A 23,675-nucleotide genomic window follows, 5' to 3' on the forward strand; every position below is an offset into this window, starting at 1 on the left:
ATCTGTGATAGTGGGTAGTAAAACTGTTTGTTAAATAGGGGTATAGTTAAAATCCCAGCCTCCTGCATCTGCTCAAAGCCCTAACTGAGTAAATTTTTGAGCTGGCATATCTGTTCAGGAAAGCAAGCTTATGTACCTGAGATCATATCTTTTATTGAGATCTGTCTAAGGCCTGCAAAGGTAATTTATGCCTTGTTAGGTCATCAGAGATCAGTTTCCCCAGCCAGTCAGGAAAATGCTTCTGTAAACCAGAGTGCAAAAAGGCTACAATGTTGTAGCCCAAGAAGATGTCTGTGCAGTTGTTCAAAGATAACTGTTGTATGTAATTTCCAGTCTGGAGTAAAGCCCCTAATAGACATCAGATATTGGCAACCCCTTGGTAAAGTAGGCTAAGTAAGGTTATAGGTTTCTGGCTAGGTAGGTTCAACATCCCTGAGTCAGCCTGAAGAAGTTACAGAAGATGGATGATCTTCGCCCATCAGCTCTCCTTTAAGATCAAGGTACCAGAGTCATTTTTGGGACGATAACTTAGAGGCAGGATAACTCAGAGGCATGGAAAATAGTGGTAACAAATGTACAAGAGTGGACACTTGCACTTGTGGGAGATGGTTCTTTAACCAGTCTATGCAGAAAGTTGTAGGCAACCCAGCAGAAGGTGTGACATTCTATTGGAGCCTCTGGGAGCCACAACCCCTGCCCATCCCACTTGGATTGAGATCATGGATGGCCTGAGAGACATCTGGAGGAAGCTACATCTTCACCCTGAGCGCTTCTACTGTGGTAAAAGCAGATGGGACTTCATCACACACAACTGATTCCTGGTGGAAGGCTGCTTTGGATCTGCTGAAACTAAGATTTGCAGGGGGTGGGGGGAGGGGACATTTTCTGTGGTAACCTCCCCACTCCTGAGTTGACTGACTCACTCTATTAAGAAAATTGGATAAAGCATGTGTGGCAGACTAAAGTCACTCCCAGGCAATGCCTGGGGTGGGAGGTATGTCCAAGTGTATTAGGGTATGTCCAGATGGATTAGAGTCTGACCTCAGAAGGGAGGGAGGTAACTGCCTCCAGGTGTGCCAGTCACCTAGGTAACTCGATGGAGATTTAAATAGGTGAGAGCTCCTGCATGGAGCCCTCCTGGGGGTGGACCTCACAGATATCATTGGCCAACCTTAGGCACTTAGAGGCACAGGAAGCTGGATTGACCCATATGTACAAAGAATTGACTGATGGTCCCACGAACCCAGTATACACCCCTCAATGTAAACGAAATAAATCAAGGGTTTGACTTGGCTAAAAGAAAAGGGGGGATGTAGTAGAGCTGGCTCCATTAGGTCAGCCTGATCCCAAAAATTCTTCTGTAAATGGCTTGTATTTGCTCTACCCTTTGTCAACCTACTACATCTGTGCCATACTTGCTCATTTACTCTATCCCTGCATTTAAGTTCCTGCATTTGTGTTAACCTTTTACCTATAAAAACCTTGCCAAATGAAGAGTCAGGGCTCTCAATCCAGATTTGCTGTGTCTGTGATGGTTGTGAGCCCAAGCTCGAGCTTGAAATAAAGACTCTCATACACTTGCATCAGATTCGGCTCCTTGGTGGTTTTGGGAGACCCCAAATCTGGGCATAACAAAACATTCCTGGACTTGAATTTCCAGAGTCAAAGAGAAGCAGGCAGCATCAGTCTTCATCAGGGATGCACTGACTTCAGATGTCTCCCTTGATTGGGAAAGAGAGGGGCTGTGTTTTCTTTTTCTGTACTGACCTGCCGTCCAGCGGCAGCAAAGTCCAGTGTGTCATGGCTATTCTCCCATCTTCTGATGACTCTCCCCAGCTTTCATCCCACTCCCTCCTAGAGGGAAATTATTAAATAAATTCAAAGCCAAATACTGTTATGATCATAAAAAGACTGTTTGACCCAAATAATAAAAAAGTAATACAAATAAAATTTAAAAAACAATGAAAGCAAAAAGAGGTAAGTGTGGATCAAGGGATAGTGCAAACCCAAATGCTACCAAAAAGGAGAGGGAAAGGAGGGAGGGAGGGAGGGAGAGAGGGAGGGAGGGAGGGAGGGAGGGAGGGAGGGAAGAAAAAAGCAAAAGGAAAGAAAGAAAAGGAAAAAAAAAGAGAGAAAAGGAAAGAAAAAGGCATTGAAGTTCTCCCAGTACCCAGACCTTCAAAAGATACTAAAGGTATTTCAAGCCTTTAGGAGATGATTATACACAACTGTCTCAACTCTGTGCTCAGTAAGCTCACATCAATTCCTTGAAATTGATTAGACTACATATCTTCACACCATGGAAATTGCAAAGGCTATGTAGAGGTATCCTGCCCCGCACATTTCTTTGTGGAGAGCTAGTTTCTAAACATTTGGCCTTCACACCTCTGGAGCTATCTCTCACTTGTTATCCATCAGGACGTAACTTTTGGAGTGAATGATAATATGTTAACAATAAAAAAGAAGATATAATCTGATAACTTCCAACATTCAAAAAGGCGAATTTTCAAAATTCTTAAAGAGATAATAACTATTTGAAGTGATGTATTTGCTAATTAGCTTTACCTGATCATTGCACACATGTATTGAGACATCACATGGCACCCCATAACTGCATACAATGATTATTTGCCAGAAAGGAAACATTTTTAATGGCTCCTCCAGCAATAAAGCCCCTTTAGAAAATAATTGGATGTGTTGGTGGAAAGATGATATGGATTTCCTGAGCAGTACACAGAGCACTGCTGACTGTGAGTCACTTCACTCCCTGCTGGCCAACTTCCTGCTCTGGAGTCTTTTCTTCCCCTCTTCCTCCATTTTCTTTTTTCTTTTAATGAAGGATGTTGCACAACTTTTACAATCCTGCCAAGGTATTAACAGATAAGCTGAAGCAACACTGCAGTCCAAGACTGGGGTCAGGGGTGATCAGCTATCTCCTGGCCTTTGGCCACTAGAGCAACAAATGAATGAACTGGCTGTGTAGCTCTTTCCTGTTCAATTGTCACCTGCTGGTGGGACTAAGCTGCTTTGATGACAGCTACTCACCTGAAAGAGGCTTTCTTTCATGGAAGACCATCATATTTTCTGGCTCTCAGGGTGTGAATTGTACTTCTGTCACCCAAGACATGTTGAAATCCCAACCCTGGAGACTTGTGAATATGACCTTATTTAGAAATGGAGTCTTTGCAGATAATAACCAAGTGAAAATAAGTCATTAACGCGAGTCCTAATCCAATACAATTGATATCTTTATAAGAAAAAGAGAGGAGACCTAGAGACAAATGGGAGCAGAGAGAGGGAGAGAGAGGGAGGGAGGTAGAGAGAGAGAGAGAGAGGGAGAGAGAGAGAGAGAGAGCTGTGTAAAAATACACACAAGGAGAGTCCCTAGTAACCTTTATTTACAGAAACAGGCAATGGACTGGATTTGACCATAGAACTATACATAGTTTGTCAGCTCCAAACCAAGAGTCTTCCAAAATAATGAAGTTACCAGGGACTGGGAACTGCCAGCTGTTACTTGAGTGCCTCTCCAATTCAGATGAAGACAACTGCTGCAGAAGACAGCCTACATCCAATGACTGGCAGATCCTTCCTTGAGGGCAATTAGCAAAGGTCCTCCCTACTCCCAAGTCCTTTTGTTGTAAACACATCACCAGTTTATCTCTTTGTTCTGCCTAGTTCTGCTTTCTTCACTGATCACCAGGTGTTTATTCGTGAGCACTCCCCACTAAAACCCCATGCATGCCATCCAGTGCCTAAAACAAGTCTTAGTAGAAGAAGGAAAGTAGAAGGCAGGTATATTAGTCAATTTTATTTATCATCATGAGAAACCACTTTAATTGTCTCAATGTTGCAGAAGTTTAGTTCATGGTCTGCCTGCCTTGCTGCAGTGGGTCTGCCACCAGGCAGAAGAGCATGGTAGTAGGAATGAGTGAGTGGCAGAGCAAAGCTGTTCACCACATGGTTGCCAGAAATCACTGCAGAAAGTTAGGGAGAATGAAAAGATAGGGGACAATATATCTTTCCAGGCATATCTTTAGGGACTCAATGCCCAGTACTAAAAGTTTCCATTATCTCCCAATAATGCTACCAAATTATGAGTCCACCCATGGATGGATTCATCCATTGGTTAAAGCCACCAGCTGGAAACCAAGCCTTCAACCCATGAGTCTTTTGGGGACACTTCATATCCAAATCATACCAACAGGAAATATGAAAGCAATAATTAATAAAAAAAATCCTTAGAGTGCAAAATAGGAAGCACTAGAATGGCAGAATATCCTATCAAATGAGTAATAAAGAATATCCCAGTATTAGCTGGGTGCCAGTGGCTCATGCCTAATATCCTAGCTACTCAGGAGGCTGAGATCTGAGGATCAAGGATAGAAGCCAGCCAGGGCAAGAAAGTCATGAGGCTCCTGCCTCTAATTAACCACCAGAAAACTGGAGGTGGCATTGTGTTTCAAAATGGTAGATCACTAGCCTTGAACACAAAAGCTCAAGCACAGTGCCCAGGCCTTGATTTCAAATCCCACAACCAACAAAAAGGAAAACCCCACTATTCTGACACACCAAGAGTATGCTACAGGGCTGGGGATATAGCCTAGTGGCAAGAGTGCCTGCCTCGGATACACGAGGCCCTAGGTTCGATTCCCCAGCACCACATATACAGAAAAAACGGCCAGAAGCGGCGCTGTGGCTCACGTGGCAGAGTGCTAGCCTTGAGCGAGAAGAAGCCAGGGACAGTGCTCAGGCCCTGAGTCCAAGGCCCAGGACTGGCAAAAAAAAAAAAAAAAGAGTATGCTACAAATAATTTTCAGCACTATCTGGAATTAGTACAGACCCCATCTGTAGGGCTGGGAATATGGCCTAGTGGTAAAGTGCTTGCCTCGTATACATGAAGCCCTGGGTTCAATTCCTCAGCACCACATATATAGAAAAAGCCGGAAGTGGCCCTGTGGCTCAAGTGGTAGAGTGCTAGCCCTGAGCAAAAAAAGAATTCAGGGACAGTGCTCAGGCCCTGAGTTCAAGCCCCAGGACTGGCAAAAACAAAACAAAACAAAAGAGTCAATCATCTGTAATACTAGCTTTATGCCAGGCATGAAGGCACACACCTAATATACAAGTTCCACTGAGCTTCATATCCAGAGTTTATTGAGGCTTTACTGTGGAAGTATGAAAGATAGTTTTCCCATGTTGTCACTGGTCTTTATTGTCACTACTCTCCTAAGGTGTGTGGAGATATCTCATCATGGCCTGAATTTGCATCTCTCTAGTAGCTAGTCCTGCAGAACACCTTTCTCCTTTCCATGTACTAATTGCTATCTTTATATTATCTTTGATAAAATGCCTTAATATCTTCTTGTGCCTTTTCCTCGTCTAATTGGATTTAGAAATTTATTTATTTATTTATTTATTTATTTATTTATTTTGTTGTTTTATTGTAACTCCCAAAATTTTCCCCAAAGTTCACATTCAAGTTCATTGGAACCTTAATTCCCAGTTCACAAGTGTTGATCATTAGGGCCTGATGGGACTGTATAGGTTGTAAGACCTTCATCCTCATGAATGGATGGAGGACTTCTGGGCCTGAGTCTTTTTACACTCACTCCCCTGTCCTCTGGCCATGTGACGTCCTCTGCTATATCTTCATATCACAAACATCTTTTGACATCTTGACTAATAAAGCTCCCAACTGGAGCTTCCCAGGCTTCAGAACCACATAAAACATGAATTCTTTACTCTATAAATTACATAGTGGGCATTCTGTCACAGCCACAGAAAGGGGGCTAAAACAAACTGGTAGTATGTTCCAGGGCAGTATGGTAGACAGTGGATATGTCCAATAGTGTGTGTGTGTGTGTGTGTGTGTGTGTGTGTGTATGTGTGGCATCTGTGTCTCCTTGAGCATTGGGTAGACATGGGTGTTCAAAAGCATCTATCAATGGGCTCATGTGAGTTGGCTCAACATCCCAGCATTTGGGGATTTAGTTTCCCTTTAGACATTATGTTCATTATTTTAGAGACTACAAAAATTTCCTAGCTCAGAAAGGCTCCAGAATGAATGCCTGATTACATTTCTTTTAAGAATCAGGAAAATGGCTGGGGGGAGGGGTGCTCATGCCTGTAATCCCACCTATCCAGGTGGCATCACCAGCAGGATGGCAATTTTGTAGCGAAGTTCAGCAATATTAACAAGCTTCTAACTTAGAAAAGACTGTGGGCTGAGTACTAGTGCTTGTAATCCCAACTACTGGAGAGGCTGAGGTCTGGACAGATCATGGTTTAAAGCACAAGAAAAGTTCCCAAGACTCCATTTCCAAGAAGTAGAGCACCAGCCACCATGTAAGCAAACCAAGTTTGCAAGATGCCTTGAGTTCAAACCCCAGTACCACACACACGAAGAATACAAATTAAAGGCCTGGAAACCTAGCTCCTAGGCACTAATCTAAGCTGAGTGCTGATGTTTTACAACAACTGTAACCCTAGCTACTCCAGAGGCTGAAATCTAGGGATTGAGGTTTGAGGTTACAGCAGCCCGCTAAGTGTTACTGGGTCTTATACATAAGGAAATTTGAAACATGAAGCACTAAAGAGACTTCATGGTTGTTCTGTTTTTATCACAACCAGCCATGAGACTTCTTTCTCCTCGATGAATGAAAAAGATATTCTATTTTTTGACTTCATATTCTTGTGAGTAAACCCACTACAGGCCTGGGTTAGAAGTATAGCACGTCTTATCTTGCTTCCTACCCGTGCCCTTCCTTCACTTACTCTCTCCCCATAATTACTATGCATTAAACAAAAGCAGGAAGAGTACTCTTATCAAAACATAGAAGACTTTACTGAACATAGAAGCTTTATTGGGATGCTTTGGGAAGCAGAGCAAAAGCTGACAGAGGGAGCCTCGAGTCACTATTGACATTATTCACTCCCTTGATTTTGTTTATCTTTTGGTCATAATAATTACTAAGGAAGCTCCACAACATTCATTTGCTCACTTCCTTCCTAATGATAGGAACAAATGGTTCAAATTTGATGTGGCAATGTTGCAGGGGACCACGGGGGTAAATTTGCCATTCTTGGTGCTCATAGACCCCCCAAAAGACTTTTCAGCAATTTGTTTTCTCAACCAATTCTGCCTTGCCCTGTTTATTTTTTGTTTGTTTATGAAGGATAGTCTGCCTGCTCATTGATTCCCAAGTCCCTGGCACATCTAATCCCTGGCAGCTAAAAGGGACATGACATTGAGAGCCCAGTATATGAAAGCCATTTTTGAAACCAAGAGGTCTGGCATTGCAGCACTGAAATAGTGTGGAGATGAAAAAGATTTGACACCAATGGCCATGGCCAAGCTGCCACCATAGACTACTGTTACTATGTTCTATCACTCTAATAAGGAATATTTTGCCCATAACATGTGTATAAATTCAAGGATGCTCAATGTTTTCCTGAGGCCACCCATCTTACCAACCCAGGATTTGATTCACAGCAGAGCCATAGAAGAGTTCCCATTGATTTTCAAATTTAACCCTAGGATAAGGTCTCGAGATAAAACATGAAGTTAGAGATCTGGTGTCTTAGTCAAGAGTAATGTGGTAGACAACAAGCCTCCATGAGACATCTCAGGCTTAGCCAGAGAGAAAAGTAAGAATGCACACTCTACAGAGGAGGATCTATCATTGAGGGGAGGAAGAAGGTGGAGAACATAGAAGGACAGAAGAAGAAAGCTATGGCCATTTTATTAGGGTTTTTCAAATGGGCTTAAGGGATGACAAAAAGACACAATTGATCATCAAGTACTTTCAGCATAGCCCTTAGTTCATGAGCTTTACAAGCTGAGATGGCCCCAGGTCTGAAGTGGATGCGTGTAAACACATGGGTCTTGCTTCCTTCATCTTCTTCCATCAGTTGTCATGGACTATGATCCACCTAAGCATCTTTCTCTAGATAAGATGAAAAGAAACCCACACCCAGCTATTGGCTGAGATGAGGTCTTGAAGTCTTTGCCAGGGCTGTCTATGAAAGATGTTCCTCCAGATCCCTGACTTCTAAGTAATTAGGATCACAAACATGAGCCAAACACCCAGCTCTTGATGTATGTTTTTATTGTAAAGGTGGTGTACAGAGGGGTTACAGATACATAAGTCAGGTAATGAGTGCATTTCTTTGTGAATAGTGTCATTCCCACCCTCATTTTTTGGTGGTTTTTTTTTTTTTTTTTTTTTGTCTTCCAACAAAACAATTCTCCAGCTTGGAAACAGCCAATAGGTTTTGAGTATTCCTACTCTGCCTCAACAATCAAAGCCTTCATATTCTCCTGGGATATAAACATCAATCCCAAAGTTTCCCAGATTCTAAGGGGTGCCAGAGCCCAAAACCATGTAATTACATTTTTCTGTACATGTTTTAAACTTGAGAAACATTCAATATATTTCTAACATGTTCCAATTTGGTAAAGCAGAGCTTTATAGGGAAAGTAATTAGTGTTAAATAAATCTGGATCTTCCTAGAAACAGTGGGCCCTAATGAGGAATGGATGCTATGATGAAGGTCAAAGGTCATACCACAGTTGTGAGTTGATGCCAAAGGCTGGAAAAAGGGTGTGCTGAATGACTTTGCAAGCAAGAAATTGACAAAAAGAGTAAGTATGGGTAACAGTAACATATGCAATTTTGGCAGTAAGAGACTTTCATTTTCCTCTTTCTCCCCTAATTGGGTACATGTTGGGATAGAATAGCACCTCATTGCTCTGTGAAATATCCAAACTGTTAACCAACCAACAGCACCAACATGAACACACACACACACACACACACACACACACACACACACACACACTCCTAAAAGCAGTTTTCACTTAATATATATTGGGAAAACTGGGTATCTTTCTTTGGTTGGAGATTGACACCCAGCATATGGCTATCATGGCTATCAGTCAGTAGGTACAAGCAATCTGTGGTCGAATCTACCTGACCTCTCCGGGAAAGGGCTTCCTCTCTTCTTCATGCTTATAGCACATTTCTCAAGGTCATGCTCACAATGTTTATCTTGGGGGATGCTAGACCCATGGCATTGTATCAACTCTGTCACTGGGTTCCAAAGACTGGAAGCTTTGCTCCTTGTATGAAAATGAATCCTCTGTGTTAGGTTCTTCTGGGTTCACACTTCTTGCCTGTTGCTCCATACCCAGCATGCCCTGACCATTTGAGTGCAAATTAGAAGATTATAGCCTCAAATTTCGAATTGCATACTCCAGGATTTGACATCTAGCCACTCTAGCTGGGCCAGGCATGGTGGTTCAGGCCTATAATCCCAGTCATTCAGATGGTAGACATAACAGAATTTCAGTCCAAGTCCAGCATGGACACGGGGCGTGTGGGGGGTGGTGCACAGATCCTATCTGAACAATAACTTAAAAGTAAAAAGTTGAACAAGAAATGTACTCACTGCCTTACATATGAAACTGTAACCCCTCTGTACATCACTTTGACAATAAATAAGTAAATTTTTAAAAAAATTACCTGGACCTGGCTTAAATGAGAGAGAGTTTGATGAGCAAGGCTCAGTTCAATCCCAGGGACATTTTGGGGAAAAAAAAAAGTAGCATGTTAGAACTCAAGAAAAAGTGATAATACAGAGTATCTGTCCCATACACAGCAAACATGGGGTTCAATTTCCAGCACCACAGAGAAGAGGTAGGGAGGGAAAGAGAGAGAGATACAGAGAGAGAGAGAGGGAGGGAGGAAGATTACTACGTTATCAGAAAAGCTGAATCCTCCAGTCTGAAGAGGAATAGGAGAAAAAAGGGAAGGAGATGGGCAAGAGAGCTTTGAGGCCTTGAGTTCAAGCACACACACACGTGCACACACGCACACACACACACAAATATTTTGAGAGGTGATGAACATCCTTCAGATTTTATTGTCGTTACATAGTACTGTATATAAACTATATAAATATTGATTCTCACACTTCAGTGAATCATGTAATGTGTGAATTATGTCTCAATAAGCTATTACTAGTTTAATCCATTCTTCTGAAATACACTGAGATTGCTGGTGGCCTCTCTCCCTCACTCTGTGATCTTCCCTTAAGAACCTCATTGGTTTTGCAAACGTGTCTGTGTATTTCTGAATTTACAATAGTAATGGCACTTGGGCTGATCTCTGAGACTTCAGCTACAAGTACTAATTGATATGGATACCCCTATGTACCAAGCAGCCTCTGGACTCTTGATAGAGTCTGAAAAGAAATTAGCATCTGAGAGTCTTGAATTTCGCTGCTTCTTTAGTTCCAGGGTCACATAAGTGAAAGATGCCTTCTTTAAGCATCAACAACCTGCTGTTTCTTCAGCTGCATCCCATTCAGGACAGGGATGAACAGAGATGGACCAGATATACTTCCCACACTACTGTATTTTTAGAAATAACATCAGGAACTGGTTCTACACCATAGCCACCTATGGTCCAATTCATATACTATAATACTTCAATTTTCTATGTAACATTCACAACAATGAATATGAACCAGATGTTATTAGGTAACATTTAGCATTATTACATAGGAAATGGCCCCAGTAAAGAAATCAAGATGGAGTAATGCAGTGATAGACAGAGAAGGGTATAGATGCCCTTTCAATGACCACCATGAGTACTGCTCTTACAAAAAGAGCTAAAGAGACCTGGGTGCCAGTGGCTCATGACTGTAATCCTAATTACTCAGGAGGCTGAGGATCGCAGTTCAAAGCCAGCCCAGGCAGATAAACCCATGAATTTCTAGTCTTCAATTAACTAGAGAAAAGGCCAAACGTGCATCTATGGCTCAAGCTGTACAATGCTAGCCTTGAGCAAAAGCTAAGGGACAGCACTCAGATTTTGAGTTTAAGACCAGTACACACACACACACACACACACACACACACACACACACACACACACACATCTAGAGGGAGTTGCAGGTGCCAGCACTCAGCACAGATAACATGAGTGGATCTATGAAAGAAGCCAGTTGCATGGATAGCTAAACAGCCAGCCAGGACTCATGAAAAAATTGAGAAGGAAGCAAAATGGAATGAACAAGTTTTATGGTCCCCTTCTATAAAGATTTAGTAATCAAAGGCTGTACCATGAGCAAGTGCTTAGGCTAGGACAAACTATAAGGCTGCTTCGCCTCCCACCAAAGGTCAGCACCATCCCCCTACTCCTCCCAGGTTCAAAGGATCCTTCATAGTTGGGAGTCAAGACCCGCAGCAAAGATAGGAGGTTAACAGAGCAAGAGCTGGCCACACACTGGGCTGGCACTGTTCCTATTTTTTCTTTAAACAAGGGCTCTCTTCTTGCATGTACTGAAAGACTTCAGGATGAGGGAGAGTGAAGGGTAACTCAGGCTGTTAAAATTCCTCTCTGTCTCTCTCTGTCTCTCTGTCTCTGTCTCTGTCTCTCTCTCTCATTGTGCTAGTACTAGGGCTTGAACTCAGGGCCTGAGGGCTGTCCCTTAATTTTTTTTCTTTTATTTCTGCTTAAGGCTAGTATACTGCCACTTAAGCCACAGCTCCACTTTCTGCTTTTCTAGTGAATAAATGGAGATAAGAGTCTCATAGACTTTCCTGACTGGGCTGGCTTTTAGTGGAAATACGTGGATCTCTGCCTTCTATGTAGCTAGGAATATAGGGGTGAGTCACTGGCACATAGCTGTAAAATAAAATTTCTAAACAGAAAAGAGCAGATTTGTATGCAGAGAAACCCATACCAGGCCTATAGAGAGTATATATAAGCATCATCTTATATATAAGCATCATCTGACTTCTGAGATACAGAACTGGCAGAGGGAAAACTGAAGCTCAGTGAAAGAGCAGTGATGGACAGGTAATAGAAGCTTAACCCCTGGCATATTCAGAATCAAGTCTTCTAGAAAGCCAGGCTAGCAGTCCAAAGTACGAGGGCAATCTGGAAGACATGAAGTCAGACTGTGCACAGGGTCTCCAGGGGTGGATTCGGGGATCCAGAGCAGCACCCACCGGCTGGAGCTTTTCCTTCCTGAAGCTGCTATAGAAAACAATGCAAGTGGCAACAAGGGTGTATTGTCAGCAACTTGCATAATGGTGGAATCACCAACCACATGGTTCCCAGTGCCAGGTTCAGACAACTCTGTGAGAGAGTAACAATCCATTGACTTCTACTTGAGTTTATATGGTCTGTCCTCCGCAGCTTCACCCCAATCCAGAATTGAGTTTCAGCAGGGAACCTTGTTATTTAATGCCTTTCTTTTACCTTATTGACATGAAAATATTAACTAACTGTGGGACACTGGAAACAAAACCCTCAGAATAAATTTTAGAGTGTAGAGGCTTCAGATTTGCCTTCACAGAATATATTGGCAGTCCAATACCAAACAAGCAAAAGGCAAATAGATGGGGCCAGAGCCAGGAGAAGAACTAGGTAGCTTGGCTAAGTGTTAAAGAATGATGTAGAAAATAGAGTTGAAGAACAAGGCCCAAAGAACAGGAGACCCTTGGGTTAAGGAAGCTTGACTCGTGATAAGCCTTTGTCTTGCTCTGAAGCTACTGGGTTCCCACTGCTGGGCAGCTCAGCCAGCCTTCTTTGGGTAACAAAGACTGGATACACCACTTCCCTTAGGCAATACTGACAGTAACCAACTCCAGAGTGTCTGAGGTGATGACCTCACAGGCATCTTTGGGGGTGACTACCCCACCCCCATAGGGGCAGAGATAACTCTGAAACTTAAGGGCTACTGAGATGTCAATGGTCCTCACTAGCTCTGTTCCTCTCCCAGGCACCAAATTTCACTGACAATTTTCTAAGTGTAACCCTCCAACTTCCTCTTGAGTTTACTTTCTATTATTTGTCACTGAAGATCAGTGACAAAGGCCCTCGCCCCCCCCCCCTTTTTTTTTCCAGGACTGGGACTTGAACTCAGTCTGATGCTTTTGCTCAAAGGCTGGTGTTCTACCATCTGAGCTCCAAAGGCTCTCTTCTTGACCAAACTTTAGTAAGATTTCTCTGAGCCCTTTTATCCACTAGACCTCCACTTGAGCTTTTCAGTGTTTGTTCTTGACAAGCTCAATGTTAGCAAGAATTACGTTGAGTTGTCCCTGTAACCCCCCTGGATACCTGATGAACATCCTCATCTCTTGTCCTGGGTGTCTAAGTGGCAGCAAGAATCCTCTCACCTTTGATGTCTTCCTCTTAGTTAGTTCCTAACCACTGACCTCATTACTCTGTTCTTTGACTATCAGTCCCCAGCACTTCTTTGCTGTGTTTGAGTCCACTATGAAGTTAAATGGTATGATGACAAGTTTTAAAGAAAGTCTTTCTTACAACTTTACTCAGTGCTCTGTGAATTATTTCTATCACAGCAGCTCCAAATGTATTCTTTTCTGAAAGTCCTTCTCTTTTAAGAAAGATAAAAAGTGAGGCTATAGTTTTTTCGTCTTACATTTAAATCATCTAATGACCACCACTCTTCACTGAGTGACCTTCTTCCCTAAAATTCTGTCTGTCTCTTCTGCCTGAGGACTGGATGTTTCTGTTGACTAATGCAAATGGCACTAACTACCCTGAGAATTTCATTAAAGTGGAGAAGCCAATTGTGCATTATGGATCTGAAATTCCTTTCATCGGTATGCCTTGAAATGGAATTATCAAGGCTTTTTAAAAATTAATTTGGTGCAGAAGTTTATTGTGAGGAGCTTTTTGGACAATGCCCGAGCTCTGATAAGAGAGGCTAACTGCTGTCATTGGAGAGCTTGAATTTTGCCAGGAGCTTCTCAATCTAGCAAAGTCCCCTACCCATCCAATGACCTCGCAACTCACAAGTGGGCTCCTTTGCAGGTAGAAGTGAAAAAGAAGGCCTCAGGAAGGCTCCTCCTTGGTGATCTAAACCACTCTAAATGAGACCTTTATGCAGAAAATTGAATGTGAATGTCAAGGTCAATGTCAATAGCAGTGAGCTTTGTTCAGCTGAAGGGCTAGAAATTTCAGGAAAGTAACTGAATAAATAAAATGAAAGAGAGTTAAATAATGTGAAAGTTTCACTCTTACAATGGGAAAAAACATACTTGGAATTGAAAAATCCATTTTCTTTTCTAAAAGTGAAATTTTTCACTTCCTAGCAGAGTGGCCATTAATCATTCCGACAGCCCTAATTACACTTTCCCAATCTTACCAGTCTGTCCCAGAGCACAGAACATAGATTTTAACACCAGATTTGCTTCAATATGTGCTGTTACTGGGAATGGCTCACAAGGAGGATATTTTAGCATAAACTTTTCTTTTATAAAATACTTTATTCTTAATTTTATGAAGTTAATGTGTGTTCTAATTTATTGATTATTACCATTATTTATTTACCTACCTACTTATTTATTTGTTTACATATTTTTGAGACAAAGTCTTGCTATGTAGCCCAGGTCTTTAAGCTTCAAATCCTCCCTCCTCCTTCTGAATGTTGGTATTACAGGTTTACATGACACACTTAAACTCATTGGTTTATTTAATTTACTTAGTGGTAGGTATCAGGGCTTGCTTAGCTTTCTTACTCACAGTGGTACTCTTCCACTAAAGCCACAGCTCCTGAAATGCTCCAGTTCGGATCCCCCAAGAGACCACCAGAGACCAAGACCAATGCAAGCAGCAAAAAGGGCAATTATCTCGGGCTAGCTTGGTCCTCTGCGCACTCAGTAAGCTGGTGACGCTAAGAGGCCCTGAGACTAGGGCTTCCAGCTGTTTTATACATTCTTTGGGGAAGGCAGGGACTTAGCATACATCATAGCATCTTTTAACAAATCAACACACACCGCAGGAAAATTATAAAATAATTCTAAAGCATGTTTGGTGCATTTGGCAGCAGGAAGGAATCTGGAAAAGGTCAGATCAAGGGACCAACGCATTTAAAATTGATTGATTAAGCCATAGGGGTGTAGCAAGGGGATAAATGCACAGCTGCAGGGTTTTAATTAGATACTGGAAACCACACATGGGTGGGGGAGTTCTGGAGTAACTCCAAAACTTGTTCTTCTTCTCTGCCGGTCACTCTTATGGGTATTTATGGTTTTTCTGAGAACTCTCTGTCCCAGGGCGTTTTATGGTCTTTAGGGTTTACAGTAAGGTCAGTTAGGTACAGAATGGGGTCTTAGTACAATATGGAGTTACTCTGGTCCTTCACTCTGGCTCTTCACTCCAACCTGGCTTTATAGTGTTTAATTGAGGTTGTCTTTTGAACTACTCCACAGCTTAGCCTCAAACTATGAGCATCCAAGTTTCAGTCTCCTCAGTAGCTGGGATTATAGGTATGAGCCAAAGGGCATCTAGCCCAATCTTATTTTTTCTACATCAAACTACTGAAAGATCGTCGAATGAACTTCTGAAAATGGAAAGATTTGGGGATGCTTAATCAGTAAGGAAGGTCAGAGAACATTTAGCCACAAGTTTTCCAGGATTTCAGCTGAGATCACTTTTAAGGTATTGATTCCTGCCTTATTCCCCAAGGTCAAGCAAGACAACAGGCTTGACCACATGCCTGTCCGAAGGCAGTTATTCCAATCTTCCAATCTGGGCTGGGCCAATGACACCACCCTTGGTCCCCAGAGAACAATGCCCCTCACCCCTGATGGAGCATTCCACTGTGGGCCTGGCCAAGGACATCATTCTGGGCCCCCAAGAAACCATACCCATTTTCTGTTTTCTACTTCCTTGTTTAGCCCTATATAAGACCACTCCGAAATCCAGTTCTGGGCACAACCTCCAATCCTGCAGGAAGGGCTGTGCTTCTCACATTCTTCAATAAACAGTCCTCACCTGCCGAGGATGGAGTCAGGCCTATTGCTTTTCCATTCTCCTCCAGTTTCCTAACAACTCTCTTCTAGTGAAGGTGGGATGGACAGCCACTATGCATAACAGCAGCAACAACACAACCACAAAACCCACTTTGAGGCTGGATTTGATGGCAAATGTTTTTAATCTCAGCTACACTAGTAGTCTGACGCACAAGTCTGGCAAGTTGGGGTCCAACCTGAGCATCTTATCCAATTTATAAACTAAGATAAGTGCTAGCAGCCAGGGCTCCAGTGATGCAATCAGTTAGCATGCAGTACTTATAAAATAAGTGCTAGAAGTAGAAGGATAGCCTGAGTTCATCCCCAACGCACACGCACACACACGCACACAGTGGGCATAACTAGACTCGAGTAGAATCTAGGGAAGAGATCCTAGAGTCCCTTCCTTACCATTCTTTTGAGGCAGGATTGAGAAATGAGGTTGAAAGAGGCAACATAAAGCTGAATTCCTGGACCTACAAATTAACAAAAAGTTGGGGACCTAGCACCCCTAATTTTAATCAGTGCCCTTATTTTTAAATTCAACATATCAAGGTATCAAGGTATCTTAATGTCCCCCCTCTGTCATTGTACCCATCTCTCCCATCTCTACAATCCCTTCAAGTTACCATTTTCACATATATCATTGAATATTTGACTATATTTGTCCACATTTCCACTCTCCTTTAGTCTATCCCTCTTCCCCTTGACTTTTCCCACTCTTAACATTGTGTGTTTCAGCTTCCTGGTATTCTTTCGGGGTTTTTTGTTGTTTATTTTTTTGGCACTGAAAAGTACCTTTAAAGGTTTCAGTTCAACATGTCATTTTTGTGAGTACAATGTATATTGTTCAGTGTCACCCCATTCATCATTCTTATCATCTCTCCCAATCCCACTCATCCACTCAATTTTCTGTTAGTTATTTGAAGGAGTTACACTATTGCAATCCTCCCTGCATATACCATACTTTAGTCACTCTATTTGTATAAATACACATATGACCCTGAATATGTTTTCATATATATATGTTCTGAGCCATTTTTTCCTGCAGTAATTTCATAATCACCTTGAACTCTAGGAAAAACAGGACTCTCTGATTAGCATCTTGTAACAAAAAGCAATGCCTTAATCTTACCATCTTTCAGCAAAGGCAAAGTTGCTCCCAAAAAAGAGAACATAACACAGACTAGGCAACAGGGATTGACTTGCTAGTGCTGCCCTCAACTTCTACAGAATTCCTCCAGAGACAAAGACTGAGGCAACAGCCCTACCAGGCCCCACCTGTGACTAGGGACTGTTCTAAACCTGCAGACTTTTCTCAACTGCTGCCTCCAGTTTCCCCTATTTGACATAAGGTAAAAATGTCTTTAGCCTTGAAGACAGTAGAGGATGGCTGAAAAATGTACTGAGTGCGATCTTCCCATAACTGCCCTTAATAAATCTTTCTCTACCTTCACCAGTACTGAGTGGCTAGACCTGAAATGTGGGGCTCCTGGACTTTGGGCCTGGGGTCTGAAATTCTAGTTTGGGTCCATACTTGGACTTTAACTTAAGTCTATTTTGCTCAAGGCTTAGCGTCATACTACTTGAACCTCAGCTCCATTTCCAGCTTTTTTGCTGGTTAATTGGAGATAAGAGTCCCACAGGTTTCCCTGCCTGAGCTGGCTTTGAACCTCATTCAAAGTTCATGCATAGCTAGGATTAGAAGTGTGAGCCACTGGTGTCCAGCTAAATAAGGTAATATTTGGTGTTCAACATGTATTTCTAAAAAGTGATAAAAGTGCTTAACTAGAAACCATCTAGGTAGGTTGGTTCCCATTAGGCAGGTGAGAAAGTGTGGCTCATACAGGAAAGAAAAGTCCAAGTTGAGCTCCCAGTGAAGGGAGAAAGTTGGGGACTGTGTCTGGGAGCAGAGATGGGCAATGATGAGACCCAAGACTTCCCAGCACGTGACAGTGCTCAGAGGCCAGGTTCAGTGTCCCTACCTGGAAAATGAATGGATTCATAGGCTCCCAGAGGTGACCGGAGTGGGATGTGACTACATAAAGTAGAGCCTACTGGCTCTACCTGCCCCCTTCTAGCCTTCTGCTGGAGCCTAGGACATGGGTCTAAGAGAGAAGCATAGACCTAAGAGAGGGATTTGTAGCAGGGAGAGGACTCTGACTGGGTGGAAGAAGGTTCTGGTTCTTGCAGGACAGAATTAATGATCAGGATTCTTGATGGTTTGTCAAGTAAGCTGGGATTTCCCTGCCAAACTAGCAGGAATGATGGGTGATAACTGAGCCCCAAGCCTTGCTTTGGAGTTTGCTCTGTGGTACCATATGTAGCTGGAGTTTCAGGAGCTAGAGACAGGAATGGGCCTATAATCAATATTGATCTGGGGTAGGGGGGGGGGACAGAATCCTAGCTTCAGGGAAATTAAAAATAATAAAAAACTATTACAAAGACCAGACTCAGGAACTTGAACAGAATTAAGAAAGCTTTCCTGCCACCACTCTGGCTGTGAGTAATAGGGAGATAGAGAGTCAAAGGGCAACTCTGGTAAATGGATTCTCTAACCAGGAGCATGCTAAATATTCCACTATTGTCTTTAATTCAGAGGAAGCCTAGGCCCCTAGTCTCCATGTTTTGAGAAATAACAAATCCTATCTTAGCCATGATTAGAGAGGGTAGACCCACCCTGAATCCATTGGGTCTCTGTGTGGAAACTTAGCAAAATGACTAGAAATGGGTGACTTCCGGAAATCATCAATCACCATACAAGAGGCTTCTTTGTGAGGCTTCTTCACTCTCATCTCCAGCTTTTCAGGCAGAAGATGCTTCTTTCCATTTCTCCACTTCTTCATATTTTATCTCACATTTTCTTTTCTTTTTTACCAGTCCTGGGCTTAGACACAGGGCCTAAGCACTGCCCCTGGTTTCTTTTAGCTCAAGGCTAGCACTCTGCCACTGGAGCCACAGCTCCACTTCTGGCCATTTTCTGTATATGTGGTGCTGGAGACTTGAACCCAGAGCTTCATGTATAGGAGGCAAGCACTCTTGCCACTAGGTCATATCCCCAGCCCCCTTATCTCACATTTTCTAAATAGGTCCTTGCAGGATATTCTCAGGAGAGGATCACAAAGGTATAATAGCTATGTGCCCATGAGTATATAAAATATTTATCAAATTAACTCCAAGAAATGGAAAACAAGAGTTTTTTTTTCTTCCCTTGTTGCTGATTTTTTTCTGTACCTTTTGTCTTATTTATAAGTTTACCTGTTTGGGAGAAGGTAAGAGAGGAACCCAGAAATGGTGGGACAAAGGGCAGACAAATGCAGCAGTGATATTCACTGGACACTGTGTTATAAATGAATTATGCAACTTGTGGAAGACAGGAATTGGAGGGGAAAACTGGGAGAAAGCAAGGGAGGAGGTGACACTGTTCAAAAAGAAATATACTTAATATATACTTAATACCTGACTTATGTAATTGTAACCCTTCTGTATATCACTTTTGCTATAACAATATGAATAAATAAATAAATAGGTCCTTGTTAAACTTCTATATTGGAGATTCTTCTTTTAATGAACCCCCCAAAATGTTTCTTTTTGTGGTGAATATTAGGGACAGTGTTTGTGTGGAAATTGAGGAATCTCTTTTACCCTTTCCCATCTCCACTAAAGTTTGCATCTTGACTACAGACAGGTTGCACCAGCGAGAGGCTACATGCAAAACCAGAACATACCAACCCATAATACATTGCTTGGTTCTATAGATTATTCTAAGAAACTATAAACACAGGCATATGTCTGAAAACAGATGCGAAGTAACTCTTTTGAAAGAGAAATTGATATCTTCTTTAAAGGAAATCTCCCATTCTAACAACATCTCCCTGGGCACCAGGAAGAGAGAGCATGACACTTGATGTCACTAGAAGGAAATCATCAAAGGCTCTGGTCAATGGAAAGGGCCCTGTTTAAGGAACCTCATCCTACTCACTGGGTTTCTTCTATATACCTGCCGTGGCTATCATCTTCATACCTGTTTTTGGTTTTTTTAGCCTACTTTAATGTCACCTTGTTGAGATCCAGAGGTAGAACCCTTGCTCAGAATCTGTGAGGTCCTAGCCTTGAAATATTTCCCTGTACAATATAAAGAAAATCACCTCTCTGAGTTTTCCCCAGTATCTTATGGGGATGCATGGCTTGATTCCAGTTCACCACGTCCTCCCCCTCCCCATCTCACAAATCCATACATATTCATGTCCCTTATATAAAATGGCTTTGTATTTGCATAGAACCTTTCTTCTTATACTTTAAATCTTCTTTAGATTACTTACAATGCCTCACACAGTGCTTATGCTATATAAAGAGCAGTCATACTGTATTATTAGAGGATAATAAGAAGTCTACATGTTCAGAATAGATGCAACATTCTTATCAAATATTTTCTAGCTGAGACTGGCTGAATTCACAGATGTAGAATTCATATATGAGGGGTACTCATTTCTTTGTGTAACTCCTCTGTGCTTTGTAATAGAAATTTAATAAATATGTGTTTATTGCCCTCTTTTTAATATGTTTTCTTTCATAGAAATCTGCCTAAGAACCGAAGGAGGTAGAAGCAAAGTTATTCCTGTTTAGTTCCAAACCACTGAGCCAACCCAACCCAGGAATTAAAAAGCTTTTCTATAAGGGGCTGATAGAAAATATTTTAGGCTTTGTAGGCCAAGAAACAAAATTGAGGATATTATATTTAGGTCATTTAAAATGTAACTATTCATGAATATAAAATCACTGTTAAGTGACAGAACATGCAAAAATACTGGAACTAAAAAAAACAAATACTGTATGATTCATTTACTATAAGGTTTCTACAATAATGAAAATCAGAAAGAGAAAGTATATGGTGGTTGCCAGGAGCTGGAGTTGTAGGAAATAGGGAATTACTGTGGAATGTACAAAGAGCTCAGTTTTGCAAGATGAAAAGAGCTGCAGAAATAGTTGCACAATATGAATGCATTTTATACCAGTGAATTTTAAATTGGAACAGGGTTAAACTGATACAATGTATGTCATATATATTTTACAACTTAAAAATAAAAACTGAGAAGCCAAGCACTAGTGGTTCACACCTGTAATCCTAGCTACTCAAGAGACTGAGATGTGAGGACTGTGGCTCAAAGCCAGCCTGAGAAGGAAAGTCTGTGAGACTCTTATTTCCAATTCACTACTTAAAATACCAGAAGTGTAGCTGTAGCTGTGACTCAAATGATAGCACGTAGTCTTGAGTACAAAAGCTCAGAGATAGCACTCACGTCCTGAGTTCAAGCCCCAGAATTAGCGCTCTCTCTCTCTGTGTGTCTCTCTGTCTGTCTCTCTCTGACTCTCTCTCTCACACACACACACACAACAGAATATTTTTTTAATTAAAAGAAATACATGTAGGAAATTGAAAGGGAATACCAAAATTAAGAGACACAGGGTAAAAAAAGACAAACAACTACAAAAGCAATACTTGCAAAACTGTTTGGTGAAAGTGAACTGAACACCTCAGGGGGGGAAAGGGAAAGGGGGAGGAGGGAGGGGGGTATGAGGGACAAGGTAACAAACAGTACAAGAAATGTATCCAATGCCTAACGTATGAAACTGTAACCTCTCTGAATATCAGTTTGATAATAAAAATTTGAAAAAAAAAATAAAAGAAATAAAAGAAATACATGAAGGGCTGTATTTTTAGTTGCCTATAATTTGCCAATTTCTAACCTAGCCACATGCAGAAATGGAAACTCTAATTGTTCTAGGCACAAATACTAAGGCAGGAAAGGAGCCCCTCCCCATCTAAAAAATAATCCATGCAAGAAAAGGGCTGGAGGCTTGGCTCAGCAGTAGAGCATCTGCTCAGCAAACATGAAGTCCTGAATGAAAACCTCAATAACACACACACGGACATAAATTCTATTTAATATTTTATCCCTCCCCACCCAACCCTCTTCCACACAGACACCAGGTGAGTGCATGATTCAGGTACACCTGGATGATTAATCAGGACCACAAGAGACAGTTACTGCTACTGTACTAAGAAAGCTACATCTGTCTTAGCTATGCAGACATCACCAGCTGGGCTCTGAGGACTCCTTTCTCCTTGCCGAGCTTTAGCTCTGTGGGTTCCAGCATCTAAAGTCGTAGCAGCAGTAGATTTGCCTTGCTTTGATCTGACTTGGTATTCCTGAGTGCCTAGCTTCACAAATGAGGAGAAGTTCAAGAAAAAGTATAAATAGAGTAATGATGCATCCCCACTGAAACCCCAATTGGTTCTCGCCCTACCATTGTGCATCAGCTTGGATTCTCTTGGCATTAATGCCTTTCCTCGGTGTTCTAAATGAACAGACCTAGGAGTGAGCTCCCTTTCACTCCTTGAGTGTCACGTTAAGTATCCTAGTGCAATCAGGGTAAGTGGAGGTAGGGCCACCTGATTCACACATGACTCGAATCCACTCATAGGCCAAAGTTGAAGTTGGTTCTTCAGTAGGGCTTCAGGTGGGGCGAAATGATTGGTGTTTCTTAAACAGTCAGTGCCAGCTATCAGAGAAGGAATTGTGAGCCATCTCCAATCAAAACTGACCTCCATCCCCAGCCCAATGCACACATATTCCCCTTGCCTGAGCTTCAGTGTTCTATGTCCCTTTCTCCACAGAGCCTATGTTCAAATCCCAACTCTGTCACATACCAGCCATACATCCTAAAGGAGGCAAGCCACTAACCTTCTGACCTGGGAAACAGACTAATAAAGCTCTAATCTCAAAGGCTACTTGTAAATGTATATGTGGTAACACTGGTGATTACTTGAGGTGGGGAAAGGAAAGTTTCTGGCTTAGATTTGATTGAATTCACTGCCCAAGTGTATCTTTAAGGACACATGTTTTTTGTTTTTTTGTTTTGTTTTGTTTTTTGGCCAGTCCTGGGCCTTGGACTCAGGGCCTGAGCACTGTCCCTGGCTTCTTTTTTTTTTTTCTTTTTCCTCAAGGCTAGCACTCAGCCCTTGAGCCACAGTGCCACTTCTGGCCTTTTTCTATATATGTGATACTGGGGACTCGAACCCAGGGCTTCATGTATATGAGGCAAGCAATCTTGCCACTAGGCCATATTCCCAGCCCCTAAGGACACATGTTTTCCTCTCTTGAATTTCAGACCTAAGCTTTTTACATCATGATAGCAAAATGCCTGCCAGAGATCTAGACATCATCATAAACTCACTCAAACTCATCTACTAAAAATGAAGAGTGATTAAGAATAGCTCCTCATGTACTTTTCCCCCCACCCATAGTTATGAAAACTTTTTCCACAAAATACTACAACTAATACAACATTATTATGTCAGAATTGAACTGCATGGCTCCTCCGCATAAAATGTAGGATGTAGAGTATGGAACATGTCCCTATTGTGGGTTTCAGACTTTGACAGTGTGCATGAAAGGGACAGATCTAGTCACCAAATAAGGGGCCAGCAGCCTACAGTGTAGGTTTGCCTCCTCCCTCCTTTCTTCCAAAGAGAATTCCACTTTTAGTCAGGCACCTCACCCTGACACATGACTAAGCCACTCATAACAGCATTATTTCAGCTTCCTTTGCCAGTGACTAAAAATGGCCATGCAATTAATCTGGTAGAGAGGCACAATGTTTCCTCTTATTCCAGGACAGAGGATTTTTTTGTTAAATTCCATTTTAGAATAGACTCAAGAAAAATGGAATTATCATAGGACCCAAGGTTATGGCTGGAGAATGAAATGCCTCCCTACAGGCTCATGGGTTGGATGCTTGGTGCTCACCTGGCATCATTCTATTGGGAGGCTCTGGA

This window comes from Perognathus longimembris, chromosome 4 (assembly GCF_023159225.1).
Source record: "Perognathus longimembris pacificus isolate PPM17 chromosome 4, ASM2315922v1, whole genome shotgun sequence".
Taxonomy (NCBI): Eukaryota; Metazoa; Chordata; class Mammalia; order Rodentia; family Heteromyidae; genus Perognathus; species Perognathus longimembris.